At 41.5% G+C, this 14,280-nt stretch overlaps 1 pseudogene; it reads left to right on the forward strand.

Annotated features, from left to right (window-relative positions):
- Nucleotides 1-13,347: 13,347 nt before the first annotated feature.
- LOC148122254 (cofilin-1 pseudogene) lies at nucleotides 13,348-13,859 on the forward strand (annotated as a pseudogene).
- The last annotated feature ends 421 nt before the right edge of the window (nucleotides 13,860-14,280 follow it).

The raw sequence follows: 14,280 nt of genomic DNA on the forward strand, positions 1-14,280 counted from the left end.
CAGTACTTGTTTCTCTGTGTGATGCTTCATTTGTAGGTGATACCACAGTGTCTCCATAGGAGCACTAGCAGAATCTTCAACTGTTCATGGCTAACCTAAGAGGGTGTTCTAACATTTAAAGTCTGAAGTCATTAGCTTAACATATTTTACTCTATTTTAGGTTTACTCACCTTATGATTATATATGCAAATGTTATTATGATTATGAGGAATCTAATTTACTAAGGGACTACTATAGGATTGTAGATTAATATAAATTTGGAAATGTGGCTTCTTTCAGATTACATCAAGGTGCACATTAAATTTCAGAAGCCACTCCACTCAACCAGAATGACAATAGCCATCTTCAGATCTGGATTAAACAAAACTGAAATTTAAATTTCTGATATATAATTCTTGACATTGTAATATGGCTTTCTCTAGTTCATAAGAATGAGAGTATCAAGTTTCCTTAAGAATTAATATTTTAGGCTGAGTGGTGGTGGCACACACTTTTCATCCCAGCACTCGGGAGGCAGAGGCAGGTGGAGCTCTGTGAATTCAAGGCCAGCCTGGTAGGCAGAGCAAGTTCCAGGACAGGCTTCAAAGCTACACAGAGAAACCCTGTTTTGAAAAAAAAACAAACAAAAAAGAATTAATATTTTATTTATATTTAATTTCAGTAATTTGCTCACTTAACACTTTTATTGTCCCAGAAAAACCCAGTTAATATATCAAAAATAAATAGAAATGAGATGAATAAAAGTTATTAAAATACATAGAAAGATCATTGTTTAAATATGCATAAATATTATTAGAAACGTATAACTACAATGACTAGAAATATTCAGTCACAGATAAGATACAATTATTACCTCTGAGCATATGGCATAGGTAAGAATGTTCAGTAAATGGAGAAAACACATGTTTGTGGGGTGATTGTTCTAGAATCGAGTATATATGATCCAGTGGTATAAGCCTTGCTTCGCTTGCTCTCAAAAGCATCTTGAGAACCTGTTGCTCAGCTGCCATCAGTAAGAGTGCACTGGCAACTCCTATCTTCAAGGCTACCAGTTGGGGGCTTTTCTTTTTAAATGCACTGTGTATTCCATACTCTGTCCAAGTCAACATCACCCTTGTCTATCTCCCCTCTTTGTGGCATCACCAGCGAACTGTCAGGATATAAAACAGAGGAGCTTCATTTCGGTCTGAGGAAGCAATGCCTGTGAACGAGAGTTCATCCAGAGGCGCTTGCCTGGGGGAAATTAAAGTCCTCACAAATTAAATACTTGTCCATGGTGACCCAGAAAATATTAGACCCAAATCCTCTGACTCCTGAGACAAGCCCCCCTTTTGCTTTCGATCGTGATGAGGTTATGTGCTTTCCCGTGCCACCCTCTGAACATACTTCCTCAGGGTGTTCTCCACTGTGGCTAAATTTATTGAGGTTATTAACTGGACCTTGAAACGCATGTTCCGCCTTGTGGTGTTAGGCAGATTCAGATGTAAAATCTCCACTGTATCCTTATGACGGCATACTGACTTCAATCATTTTGGATCACTTCAGCTTAATGTCACTGGAAATTCTTTGCATGGATCATGTACAACATGTGACCCCCAAATTCTTTTCAGTTCATTATTAGCTTTCATCTCTTCTAGGACATTTGAATTGTATGTTTGGGGTTTTTTTATGTGTGCTATCTCATATTTTAATAGTTTAAAGCAATAGTCAACTGCATGAAAACAAAAGTGGTGACCGAAGCAGGAAAAAACATTTGAGGAGTGTTCAGTGGGCTCCTTTTCCTTGATTGAGCCGCTCCAGGTGAATTAGCTGCGAAGATGCTAACGTAGGGCTGAGTCTTGCCCTTTCCACTCGTGTGCCGGGGTCTTGTGCGACTAAAGCACTTCTCGTGGCAGAGGCATTGTTCTCCCTTGTATCCATGCCTGTGTCTGTTAAGACCTCTTATACAATAGCCTCAGAACTCTGGTTGCAATTAGAGTTTTGATTAGCTGTCAGTGATGTCATAGCCATGGTTATTTTAAATCCACTATGCTAAGTGTTTTCCTTTTCTTAATGTACTGTAGAAATTCCATTTCTTGACAGCAATAAGACACTTCGGGCAGTGTGTTTCAGGGCCAATATTGCACTTCTCATGGAGTTAAGACACTTGGCCTTCAGCCTCATGACTTATAACATAATCTGAGTTATGCTATAATCACCCAGATATACATACAGTCTGCTGTGTTTTATTGCCTAAATGGAACCTGCCTCAGCACCTCATCAACAGACAAGGTGGGAATATAGACCCGAATGAGTATTCAGAACCCCATTGGGAGTTTCATTTGGTCAGTTCTTCGGCCATTCGGGGACTGTGCCGACACTATGGACGCCTTTTGTACATTTACCACGCTTCAGACATCAAGCTGTTCAGCATCTCAACTCTCCCTGCCAGACTGCCTAGCTTAGTGTGCCAAATATCTCCCCTCAACACACTTACTGAACTCTAAAACAGCAGAACAGCATTGAATGAAGTCCAGTAATTTTTATAGGATATATTTTAGTCACCAGACTTTGAAGACCATTCCAACATTAATTATAAAGTTTCTGTGTCTGGATAACATATTGTTAACAGTTATTTTGTGAGTGCTAATGGCAAGATGGAAGGCTTCCAATAATTTTATTGAGGAAGTGGCAATTAAAATGTTGAACACTACAGTGTACATGCAAAATAAAAATAACTTTGCAAACACTATACTTCATGACAAAATGGGGAAAGATTTTTTTGAGAAGATACAACAATTTTTCATTTGTAGCTCATGCTTGCTTTAAAGGCATTAAAGGGTCTCTGTATGTTTGTTAACATTTAAAAGAAGCATAAAATACTCCAGTGCAAGACTGGTTTGATATTGTTTACTGGAACATCATGAAATGATTTCAGGACAAGTTGTTATCCATATTTCTTTCAATAACAAATATCCCTAAAATGAGATCACTGGCTGAGTGCGACAATTTATGACTAGTCATGCACAATCTGTCTCTTCTAAAGACTTCCAAACATCTCCTCCAGCACGGATCTCCCTCTGCAGCTCTCGTTGTGTGGCCGCCCTTCTTCCAAACTCACCCACCACAGTCAGCAAGCAGCTCTGGGTTCTTGGCCTGTCAGAACCCTGAGAACAGGATGATTGACAGCAGTAGGCAGCAGGCGAGGTGGAAAGGCTCCACTGCGCTGTGTGTGGGGAAGACACAGGAGACCGAAGACCATGTTCAAAGTCAGAAGGCTGCACTCCAGGGCACCTTCAACACACGGCTTCATTCACTTCGCACGTGGAGTGAAAACTGGGAATTACACAATCAAATCACTCAACCCAAGAGGTCCTGACCTTCACTCAATAGTTTGCTACTGTTGTTTTCAGATAAGAGATTTTAGGTCAAGAGCCTGGCTGCTTTGTGGCTTCATCATAATCTTTTTCCCATCAACTGACTGCTATATAATTTAGACATTTGTTTTCCTACCCAGTTGATGAAACAGTTGTTTTGTGTGTGTGTGTGTGTTTCTAAAACTGGGGTAATCTGTGTTTTAAGTTTTGTTTAAATCTATAATCAGGATGCTTATCCATATTGACTAATGAAGCCATCCCCGGTTGGACTGTATGTAGTTTCTGGCTGAAGAATTTTCCTTACAATTGCATTTCTCAGACCATCACGGCATTGTTCCCCAGGTCTTTCCCGGGGAATGCCTGTTAGAAATACCTTTTCTGTTGAGGGTCATACGGGAGCAGCCAACCAGGGACAAGATCATCTCATCTCACCCCAGAACAGAAGCTGAAAATTCAGTCATGTTTCACCCGCTTCTGTTAAACCAAAGTGACAGTTAAAAATACTTTTAAGGGCTAATACTCAGAAAGGGGATAAATTTCAGCAACAGATTTCTCTCTGTGTAAGGCACGCTGCCCTAGCTTACTGTGATTAAAAACCTTCGAAGAGCAGCTCAGGAGGAAGGGGTTTACTTCTGCTTACAGTTGCAGTCCGTCATGAGGGGAAGTCGGGGCAGGAGTTGCAGGCTGGAACTGAAAGCAGGGGCCCTGGAGTAACACTGCTTATTGGCTTTCAGCTCACAGCTGCCTCAGCCGGCTTTTGTATAAAGCCAGGACCGGTGCCCTCCCACATCAATCATACTGAAGAAAATGCCTTGCAGAGTTGCCTGCAGGCCAGACTGATGGAGATAGCTTCTCAGTTGAGATTCCCTTTTCCCAGGTACTTTGGTTTGGATCAAGTTGAAAAAATTGAAAGTAGACGTGTGTTTATTGAATTAATTCTTTTTCTTACCTTTCTGCTCATTTCTCTTAATCTGAAACAAATTATAATTTAGACTTCTCTTTAACATTTCATTTAATAAACATCAGAGGTATACAGATTTCATTTAGGTAATTCACTTGTAGAGATTAAAAATCTACCTCAGTAGCAATATGTCTTCTTGCTGCCATTCTGAGTATGATGTATCATTTGGACTTACTCTTCGGTAGATATTTTTGCTTCAATAAGTCTGTTTACTTATGAAACTGAAATGAAACTGAAAACAGTTTTCATTGTTTACTGCTGGGAAGAAGCAGTATCGTTTGCTGTTTATTTTTGCGATTGTAATCACAACATTTCTGCCTTCCCTTTTCTTCCCCCAGGCTCTCTGTATACTCCTCCCTACTCTCCTCCAAATTAATGGCCTCTTCTTCATTAATTGTTAGTGCATGCATATATGTATTTGTAAATACATATATACATTTCTAAATATAACCTGGTGAGTCCATATAATATCACTGTATATTTATTTTTAAGTGCTGACGTTTTGGCATTGGACATCAATTGCTGGTGTTCTTTCCCCAGGAAGGACCCTCCTGCTCCAAGCTTTCTTCAGCCGACTGTAGTTCTATGTGTAGGCTGTTGGGCTTTTCCCCATCCAGTATGACGTTTATTAGTGGTATCTTCATTCATCTCATGTTTGGACAGTCATACAGGACACATATTTCCAACTTTTCTTCCTGTGCCCCATTTGTTATACATTCTTTCATCTAGTAGATGGGCAGAAAGTGCTCACTTGCTGGCCTCAAACTGAACAGATCCACTGCATTTTATCCTCTACCTCTTCCCCCAATGTTATTAATCCCAACTGAGTCAGAAAGCACTATATTTAGAATAATGACTTTAGCTATTGGTTTGTGTGAATGACTTTGGAAAAAAAAATCTTATTTTCCATTGATTTATAAGGCTGTTAAACCAATGCAGCAGAAAAAGGAATGGGAAAAGGCTTCTAAAAATCCACTTCAGGAAAATGTGGTATATTTGCACAATGGAGTACTACACAGCAGAAAAAATAACAACAGCTTGAATATTGCAGGCAAATGGATGGAGCTAGAAAACATCATTTTGAGTGAGGTAACCCAGACCCAGAAAGACAATTATCACACATGCTCACTCATAAAAGGTTTTTAAACATAAACAAAGAAAACCAGCCTACAAATTACAACCCCAGAGTATCTAGACAACAATGAGGACCCTAAGAGAGACATACATAGATCTAATCTACATGAGAAGTAGAAAAAAGCGTGGGGACCTTGAGAGAGGGCTGAGGGAAGAGGGGAGCAGACAAAAATGTAGAGCTCAATAAAAATCAATAAAATTAAGAAAAAAGGAGAGCCAAGTAAAAAAAGGATATTAGCAATAATAAAGAATAAAAAAATGAAGGAATATTCCTGAAAAAAAAATCTATTTCAGGGGTTGAATGGCAAACATAGAGTGAGTGTCAACCTAAACACACCAGTTGCTCTTCCTGCTAGCACTCTTCAAAATGTATGTGAAGACTGGCTTTCAAATTCAATTCTGAAGACAGATACAGCTTATACAAATCACCTTAGAAAACAAAATTAGAGCTGATGAGATGGCTCAGCAGGCAAAGGCCCTTGCTGTCAATGCTAATGACCTAAGCCTTGATTCCTGGAACCCCCATGTTTAAATGAGAACACCACCTCCTGCATGGTGTCCCCTGGCTTCACTTGGCACACCTATCCTCACCAAATAAATAAAAGCAAGAAATAACACTGTCTCCGGTTGGTGGCTGAAGCCCTGGAAGACACAGAGAACTTTTTATGTAAATTATGTGTTAGGTCTTGAGAGTAGTAACTCCCAAAACTCACAGGCTTTATCCCCAGAATGGGGACTCTGCACCTGGATTCACATCATTAAAAGAAGACAGAATAATTGTCACTGTCTCAGGCATCCCTGGGAAGCACAATGGTTACCTGTTACTAGACATTTTTTCATGACTAACATTCCAGAATCTTTCCTCTTGATTTTCTTTGCATCCCGGTCCTCCAGCTCTTCAGGGGAGGGTGGGCTAATAGGTACTGAATATTCACAGTAGACTGAGTAGTGCATAGGATCCTTTGCCAAAGACCATCACATTAAACACCACAAGAGCAGGTCTTAGCTTTGAAGACTGGCGGATCTAGGTTCAATGGCTGTCTTTTCTTTCCTGTCTGTGTAAAGTTAGAAAATAATTTTTTAAACATTCAGTTTTCTTGTGGATACAATGGAGATAAAATATGAGTCTGAGAAGCTATTGTTAGGTTTAACACGTGACAGATTCATAAGACACGTGCTTTGACTTATTTGCTGAGTTATGTTACTGGGCAGGCACTGATGCATACGTCTAGAGATCTGTTCTGTTCTCTTCCTGAGATTAGAGAGAACAGGGATAGGGAAGGAAAACTTGAATCCACGCCCAATCCTCATTCTGTTATATATGCACACCTTAAAACAAAGAGCTGCCGAGTGATTGACAGGGAAGCTGTGTGATTCAAAACCTTGAAGTGGAATTGGAGGCCATACAGATACATTTCTGGTGTGAGCAATAAAAGAGAAACTCCAGTTAATGATACCCTACAGGGAAGGGTGGGCTAATAGTTACTGAGTATTCACAGTAGATCAAGTACTGCATAGGGTCCTTTGCCAAAAACCATCACATTAAACACTACACCTAGTGATAAAGGCATAACTCTCATCTCAGTTGGTAAACAGGAGAGTAAAGGCCAACATTTTTCTAAGTGCACTTGACTTGCCTTTGTTAAACTGCTTCTAAGTAGAGTGAAAAGATGAAGGAAATGAAGTCACGTGACACCTTCAGGATGTAACCAAAATCAGCTGTCAGGGGGATGACAAGATGGCTCAGCAGGTAAAGGCACCTGCCTCCAAGGCTGGTGACCTGAGTTCTGTTCCTAGCACCCATATTTTAAAAGGAGAGAACTAGTCCTGCCTTTTCCCTTACACTTGTCCTACTACACATTCTCCCCATAAACAAATAACATCTTTAAATATAATTTTTGAAATGGGACCTGTCTTTGTTTTGTGGACATCTTTACGGAAAATACTCTATATCAATAACACACATGTCTTGTGATTTTGTATGGTTATTTCAATAGAACAGTGGAGAAGAAACTCCTATTCAAAGCAAGCTATCTTTGGGAAGGACTCATCACCAGCCAGTGAAAGTTTTCCCTTGTGCTGTACAGGCATTTCTCAGCCTGTTGTACATTTAAGGCTGGCTGGATGACTGAGTTCTTGTGAAGGAACACTGTAGGAGAACAGTTGCTGGGCCAGGTGCGGACCAGTTCCATATTATAGCTTTTTCTACTCCTTTCCCACCTCATTTTTCCGTTTCATTTCCTTTTCTTCTTTCTCCTTCATGGTAGACATCAAACCCAGGATGATGTACATGCCAGGCAAGAGCCACCAAAAAAACGCCCCCTCCCCCCGACACACAACTGTTTTTCTTCACACAAATTGATACAGAAGAACATGTCAGCCTAGGCAGCCCAGGGAGCTCAGGGAGCTCCAGGTGATCGGGGGTAGACATTTCAGCTGTACATGAGTGAGAAATAAATGTTTGAGCCATGAAAAACTTTGGCTTGGCTCTTCACAGTAGTGAGCAAAGCTCATTGTCTGTCCAGTTTGGATATTATGTAGAATTTATTACTTCTGCTTATTAGAAGTACTGTTTGCCAGTCTTTACTGATGTCACTGAAAAGGAGTGAAGTCTCCCATTGGATAACGCTTTCTGTCTGGCCATGTTATTAATGGTCCATCCAGCATTCTCTGTCATCCCCGAGTTACTAAAATACACAAGCAGGCTAACACAGTTCCGAGTTGTATTTCACGGGCATCTCTCTAGTCCCTCTCCCACTCCAGATACAAACACAAGTCCTCACCCCGCCACTGGAATTCTGCCTAAAATGAAACAGCAACAGAACAGAGGTCAGGAACTTGGAAGGCTTCATATGGGGAAAACCAGGTACAGCTTGATTTAATATCAATATTTCATGTGTTCAGAGAGTAGAATTTCAGCCTACAAGATAACAGCCCATCATTTTTATGTCCTTCCATCTGTGAAAAGCTGTTCCTCAAAGCACACTGCATGAACAACCTAGCAGCTTTTCATTTCGGGCTCCATATTTTGGAGAGGGGGGGAAGATCTTTTGATGCAGAACCAGACTCTGAGAATAATTGAAATCTACAGAATGTTAGGACCAGACTCATAAAGAATGAGATTCTCCCCCACCCCACCCAAATATATATTATTACTAGGGACAGGCACAGAACACAATTCTTGAACACAATGAGACCTTTGCCTCCTGCACATATAAACAGAGGTTACACATCAACCACATTTCAGAGCAGAAAGAGGTATGTACGCTGACGATCTGGCCAACGTGTGCTGCAGGAACAGAACTGAAACTATACAAGAAAGTCAGAGGTGCAGTGTTTTAAACAAAGGTGTAGTGCAATGGTGAGGGTTAAAATATACTACAGGGCTTCAGGGCCTGAGAGACGGATCAGCCGTTAAGAGCCCTCGCTGTTCTTGCAGAGGACCATTGACTCCTAGCACCCGGATAGTGGCCCATAGCTATCTGTAACTATAGTTCCGGGGTTCTGATGCCCTCTTCAGGCCTCCATGAGCATCGAGCAGCCATGGGATACACATACAAACATGTAGGCAAAGCACCTATACACATAAAATAAGAATACATAAAACTTATAAAAATATCAAAAAATACTTAAAAAGCAGGTAGAGTTTATTAACGCTAATCCCGGTCTAATGTGGCGATGCATTAAGTATGCATGAATCATACTTATTGGCTCCAGCAGAGCCCTTAGATAACAGAGATAATAGAAGCCCAGGAGGAATCTTTCTCTCTGACTTCCCAACACTCTCTGTGACATCTGGGGCAGTCCTAATAATTACCTTAGATCAGAGTTGCCAGTGCTCTCATGAGGTCTGGAGCATCCTATGCTAGGTAATGACCTCACCACCACAGCACACCTCAATAGTCCCAACCTTTAAAGTACCAGAGACCTTTGTGGTGTCATGAGGACCACAAAGGTCCTCTGAGGCTATTTTTTTTTCTTTCGAGACAGGGTTTCTCTGTGAAACAGCCCTAGCTGTCCTGGAACTCACTTTGTAGATAAGGCTGACCTTGAACTCCGAGATCCACTTGCCTCTCCCTTCAGAGTGCAGGGATTAAAGGTGCATGCCACAACCACTCAGCATTCTAAGTACTTTAAATGGAATCCTTACCCCTTCCGTAGACTTCTTCCTTTGTATTCTTACATGGAAAGACCTTTCTCTTTGAATTCACTGACAATTGCAAATTATTTATTCATTTCATAATTCACAAAAATCAACTTTTTAAAAAAGCACCTTTTTCTTGTTAGAGCTAAAGCATTGCAATATACAAATTCCAACAGATTTACAATGAGCCCCTGCTCCTCCAAGTTTACTGCATCTCATTGTATAATCTGTAAGGTGTTGCAGTATATGATGAGGGTAAATTCTAGAATATTTTTTTAAAAAAAAACTTGCTTAAGTGTAAACAGGCATATTTCTGAGATGTTTCTTGAGCGCCCAGTTCATTCAGTGTTCACCAACTACCATCTGCAATCTAGGCTGTGTTTGCTAGGAAGCTGAAAAAAATATATAACAAAGCAAAGCAGCTGAAAGTTACTGTACATAAAATGTTGAGAGGGTATGCTGTTCATTATTTCATTTGATCTCTACAATACCTTACAAACAGGTATTACTAGGGCTGTGGTCCTCCAGTTCATTCATCCATCTTGCTGTGTAACAAAACTTTTCGTGAGGAAACCATACACAATATCCACTGATCCCAGATACAGAGCCTGTGATGGACCAAAGTATGCTTCCCATCCAGGTTCAGCTTGGTGAAGCAATGAGTTTTATAGGGGTTGCTTATTGGAGCAGAAATGACTCACAGACAGCTGTATCCCTAAATTCACCCCAGCATGGGTGACAGGTCGCAAAAGCTGAGAACCCAGAGTATACTACACATTTCCGTGGGCAGCTTAAGAGGTTGGAGAGTGTTCTTTTCAAGAGACTCTGATCTAAGCTTCTTCCAGGCAGCTCTGACAGTCTGGTCCCTCCAAGCAGCTGGTCTGATCTCAGAGTCTACTTTGCAACTTGGCTTGTCTCAGAGTCTTCTTGGCAGGTCAACTTCTTAGAGAAGTTTGTGAAGTTGAGACGGGAGAGGGACTTGAAACTTTTATTGCTTACTTCTGCAGAGAAAGGCCTAGCAAATCTGGTCAGTTTCAGGAACTTCCTGAAGTTATTTTGAGTGGTTACCTACCTGCAGGATGGAATGTTTCAATCTCGTTTGAAACTTGCACACACTCCACTCAAGACAGGAAAGAAAAATGTCTTGGTTTCCTGTTCTCCACAGTATATTATCTTGATCTCCACCCAGCAAGTCCTTCATGTTTTCTACTCTGGAGTATGTGATCTTTTTCTCCACACCATAAATCCCTCGGTGGTCACAACTCTGGCATGATACTATCATCCACGTGGGTGAAGGGATCAAAGGAACATTTCCTTAGGAGACATGAACAAATGTCTACTCCCTCCACATAGGTCACCAACAACAGACCAAATGGTTCCACAAAAGTACAACTTGGTGAACAAATGAGTCCATTGGGCTTAGCTACAGTAGAGCAAGGGTGAGAGGTCACTTGCAGGGTGTGGGTGGCTCCAATCTTTTCCAGGAAGAGAAATGCTGCCATATAGGCATCATTAGATAGAGAATTGGGACATCAAAAACAATGAGGAATTGCATTCAAGATCCCTGAACATGAAATGTTACACCAGTGGTAAGATTCTTAATGTGTTCATAGGTTTGCAGATTAATATCCGGGTCTTCGATTCGATTCTGTTGGTCAACATCTCTGTTTTTATGCCAAAACCAAGCTGTTTTCATTACTGTAGCTCTGTAATAGAATTTGAAGTCAGGGATGGTAATGCCTCCAGAAGTTCCTTTATTGTATAGGATTGTTTTGGCTATCCTGGGTTTTTGTTTTTCCATATAAAGCTGATTATTGTTCTCTCAAGGTCTGTGAAGAAGTTTGATGGGATTTTGATGGGGATTGCATTGAATCTATAGATTGCTTTTGGTAGAATTGCCATTTTTACTATGTTGATCCTCCCAATCCAAGAGCATAGGAGATCTTTCCATTTTTTTTTGGTATCCTCTTCAATTTCTTTCTTCAAAGACTTAAAGTTCTTGTCATATAGATCTTTCACTTCCTTGGTTAGAGTTACTCCAAGGTACTTTATGCTGTTTGTGGCTATCATGAAAGGTGATGTTTCTCTGATTTCCCTCTCTGTTTCTTTGTTCTTTGTGTATAGGAGGGCAACTGATTTTTTGGAGTTGATCTTGATTCCTGCCTCATTACTAAAGGTGTTTATCAGCTGTAGGAGTTCTTTGGTAGAGTTTTTTTGGGTCACTTATGTACACTATCATAATATCTGCAAATAACAAAAGTTTGACTTCTTGCTTTCCAATTCGAATCCCCTTGATCTTCTTATGTTGTCTAATTGCTATTGCTAGAACTTCAAACTCTATATTGAAGAGGTATGGAGAGAGTGGACAGCCTTGTCTTGTTACTGATTTTAGTGGAATGGCTTTAAGTTTCTCTCCATTTAATTTAATGTTAGCTCTCGGCTTTCTGTATATTGCTTTTATTATATTTAAGTATGAACCGTGTATCCCGAGCACTGGACTGAGCTCCCAAGGTCCAGATGAAGAGCAGAAGGAGGGAGAACATGAGCAAGGAACTCAGGACCGCCAGGGGTGCGTCCACTCACGGAGACGGTGGGACTGATCTAATGGGAGCTCACCAAGGCCAGCTGGACTGGGACTGAATGAGCATGTGATCAAACCGGAGTCTCTGAATGTGACTGACAATGAGGGCTTACTTAGAAGCCAATGATAATGGTACTGGGTTTTGATTCTACTGCATGTACTGACTTTTGGGGAGCCTAGTCTATTTGGATGCACACCTTCCTAGGCTTGGATGGAGGGGTGAGGACCTTGAACTTCCCACAGGGCAGGGTACCCTGCCTTCTCTTAGGACTGGAGAGGGAAGGGGGAGTGGGAGGAAAATGGGAGGAGGTGAAGAGGTGGAAATTTTTAATAAATAAATAAATTTTTAAAATAAAAAAAGAATATATTGTATGAAGAAAGAAAGATTCTCAATTTGAGGGTTAGGCTGAGATGTTGCTCATTAGCCAGGCGGTTAAGAATTCTAAATGTGGACAGGTGAGATGGCTCAGCAGTTAACAGCACTTGCTGCTCTTGCATAGGACCTGAGTTCAATTCTCAGTACTCATATTTGGCAGCTCAGAACCACATGTGTTCCATTTCTAAGGGATCTGACACCCTTTTTTTGTCCTCCACAGGCACCAACATGCATGTGGTGAATAAGCCCACATATATACACATAAAATAACATAATAAATATTTTTTAAAAAATTCTCAATGTTGAAGAGACCCTTAAGCAGAGAAAGAAAATTATTTTGGTTCAAGAATAAACCTAGCTATAGGGCAGTGAAAGAGTAGAGGGAACAGAGTTGAAGGATGGGCAGAATTATAACATTTGTGCTTCATTTTTGACAAAATAATGACATTATTACTTCATTTTCAGAATATTTCAGAAGAACAAAGTCTATATTTTGTGAAATGAGTCAAAGGTACATAAAACATGACAGTTTGCATGTATTAAGAGCCAACAATAAGTACTTTGTTATGTCTGAAATGCTACATGTTATTCTTAATCCTGAAGAACCTGCCTAAAGTTATACCATATTCATACATCTCTGATACATTTCTGCAGGAGAAAAGACCAACACTTCATGGCTGAGGAAATGGAAACTCTAAGGGTCAGGACAACAACAACAAAGATGTGACGTCAAGAAATGAGTTCTGAGTTCAGTCGGATCCCGGTAGCAGCTGCAGTGGCTCAGTTCTTCTGTAGCTCTCCCCGTTTCCCATGGCCTCTGGTGTGGCTGTCTCTGATGGGTTCATCAAGGTATTCAATGACATGAAAGTGCGCAAGTCTTCAACGCCAGAAGTAAAAAAACGCAAGAAGGCGGCGCTCTTCTGCCTGAGTGAGGACAAGAAGAACATCATCCTGGAGGAGGGCAAGGAGATTCTGGTAGGAGATGTGGAGCAGACTGTGGACGATCCCTACACCACCTTTGTCAAGATGCTGCCAGACAAGGACTGCCGCTACGCTCTCTACGATGCCACCTACGAGACCAAGGAGAGCAAGAAGGAGGACCTGGTGTTCATCTTCTGGGCCCCTGAGAGTGTACCCCTTAAGAGCAAAATGATCAATGCTAGCTCCAAGAATACTATCAAGAAGAAGCTGACAGGAATCAAGCGTGAATTACCAGCAAACTGCTATAAGGAGGTCAAGGACCGCTGCACCCTGGCAGAGAAACTAGGTGGCAGTGCCATCACTCCCTGGAGGGCAAGCCCTTGTGAGCCGCCTCCAGCCTGGAGCACCTAGCAGCCCTAGACCTGCTCATGGGTGTTGCAGCCTGCCCCTTTCCTGCCAGACCTGAGGGGCTGGGGGATCCCAGCAGGGGGAGGGTATTCCCTTCACCTCAGTTGCCAAATGCCCCCCACCCCCACCCCCTGGACCGTCCTTCTTCCTCCACCCTCACGGTTCTGGCCTTCCCAAACTGCTTTTGATTTTCTGATTCCTCTTGGGTTGAAGCAGACCAAGTCCCTTCCCAGGCACCCAGTTTGTGGGGAGCCTGCCCTATTTTTTTAACGGCACCCCTATTCCTCACCCCCCCATCCTATGCTGCCAACTTCTAACCACAATAGTGACTCAGTGCTTGTCTGTTTAGTTCTATGTGGAAATGACCCTCCCTCGCCAGCTGGTTGCCCTCCCCTTCCC

Source organism: Myodes glareolus, chromosome 4 (assembly GCF_982192425.1).
Source record: "Myodes glareolus chromosome 4, mMyoGla1.1, whole genome shotgun sequence".
NCBI lineage: Eukaryota > Metazoa > Chordata > Mammalia > Rodentia > Cricetidae > Myodes > Myodes glareolus.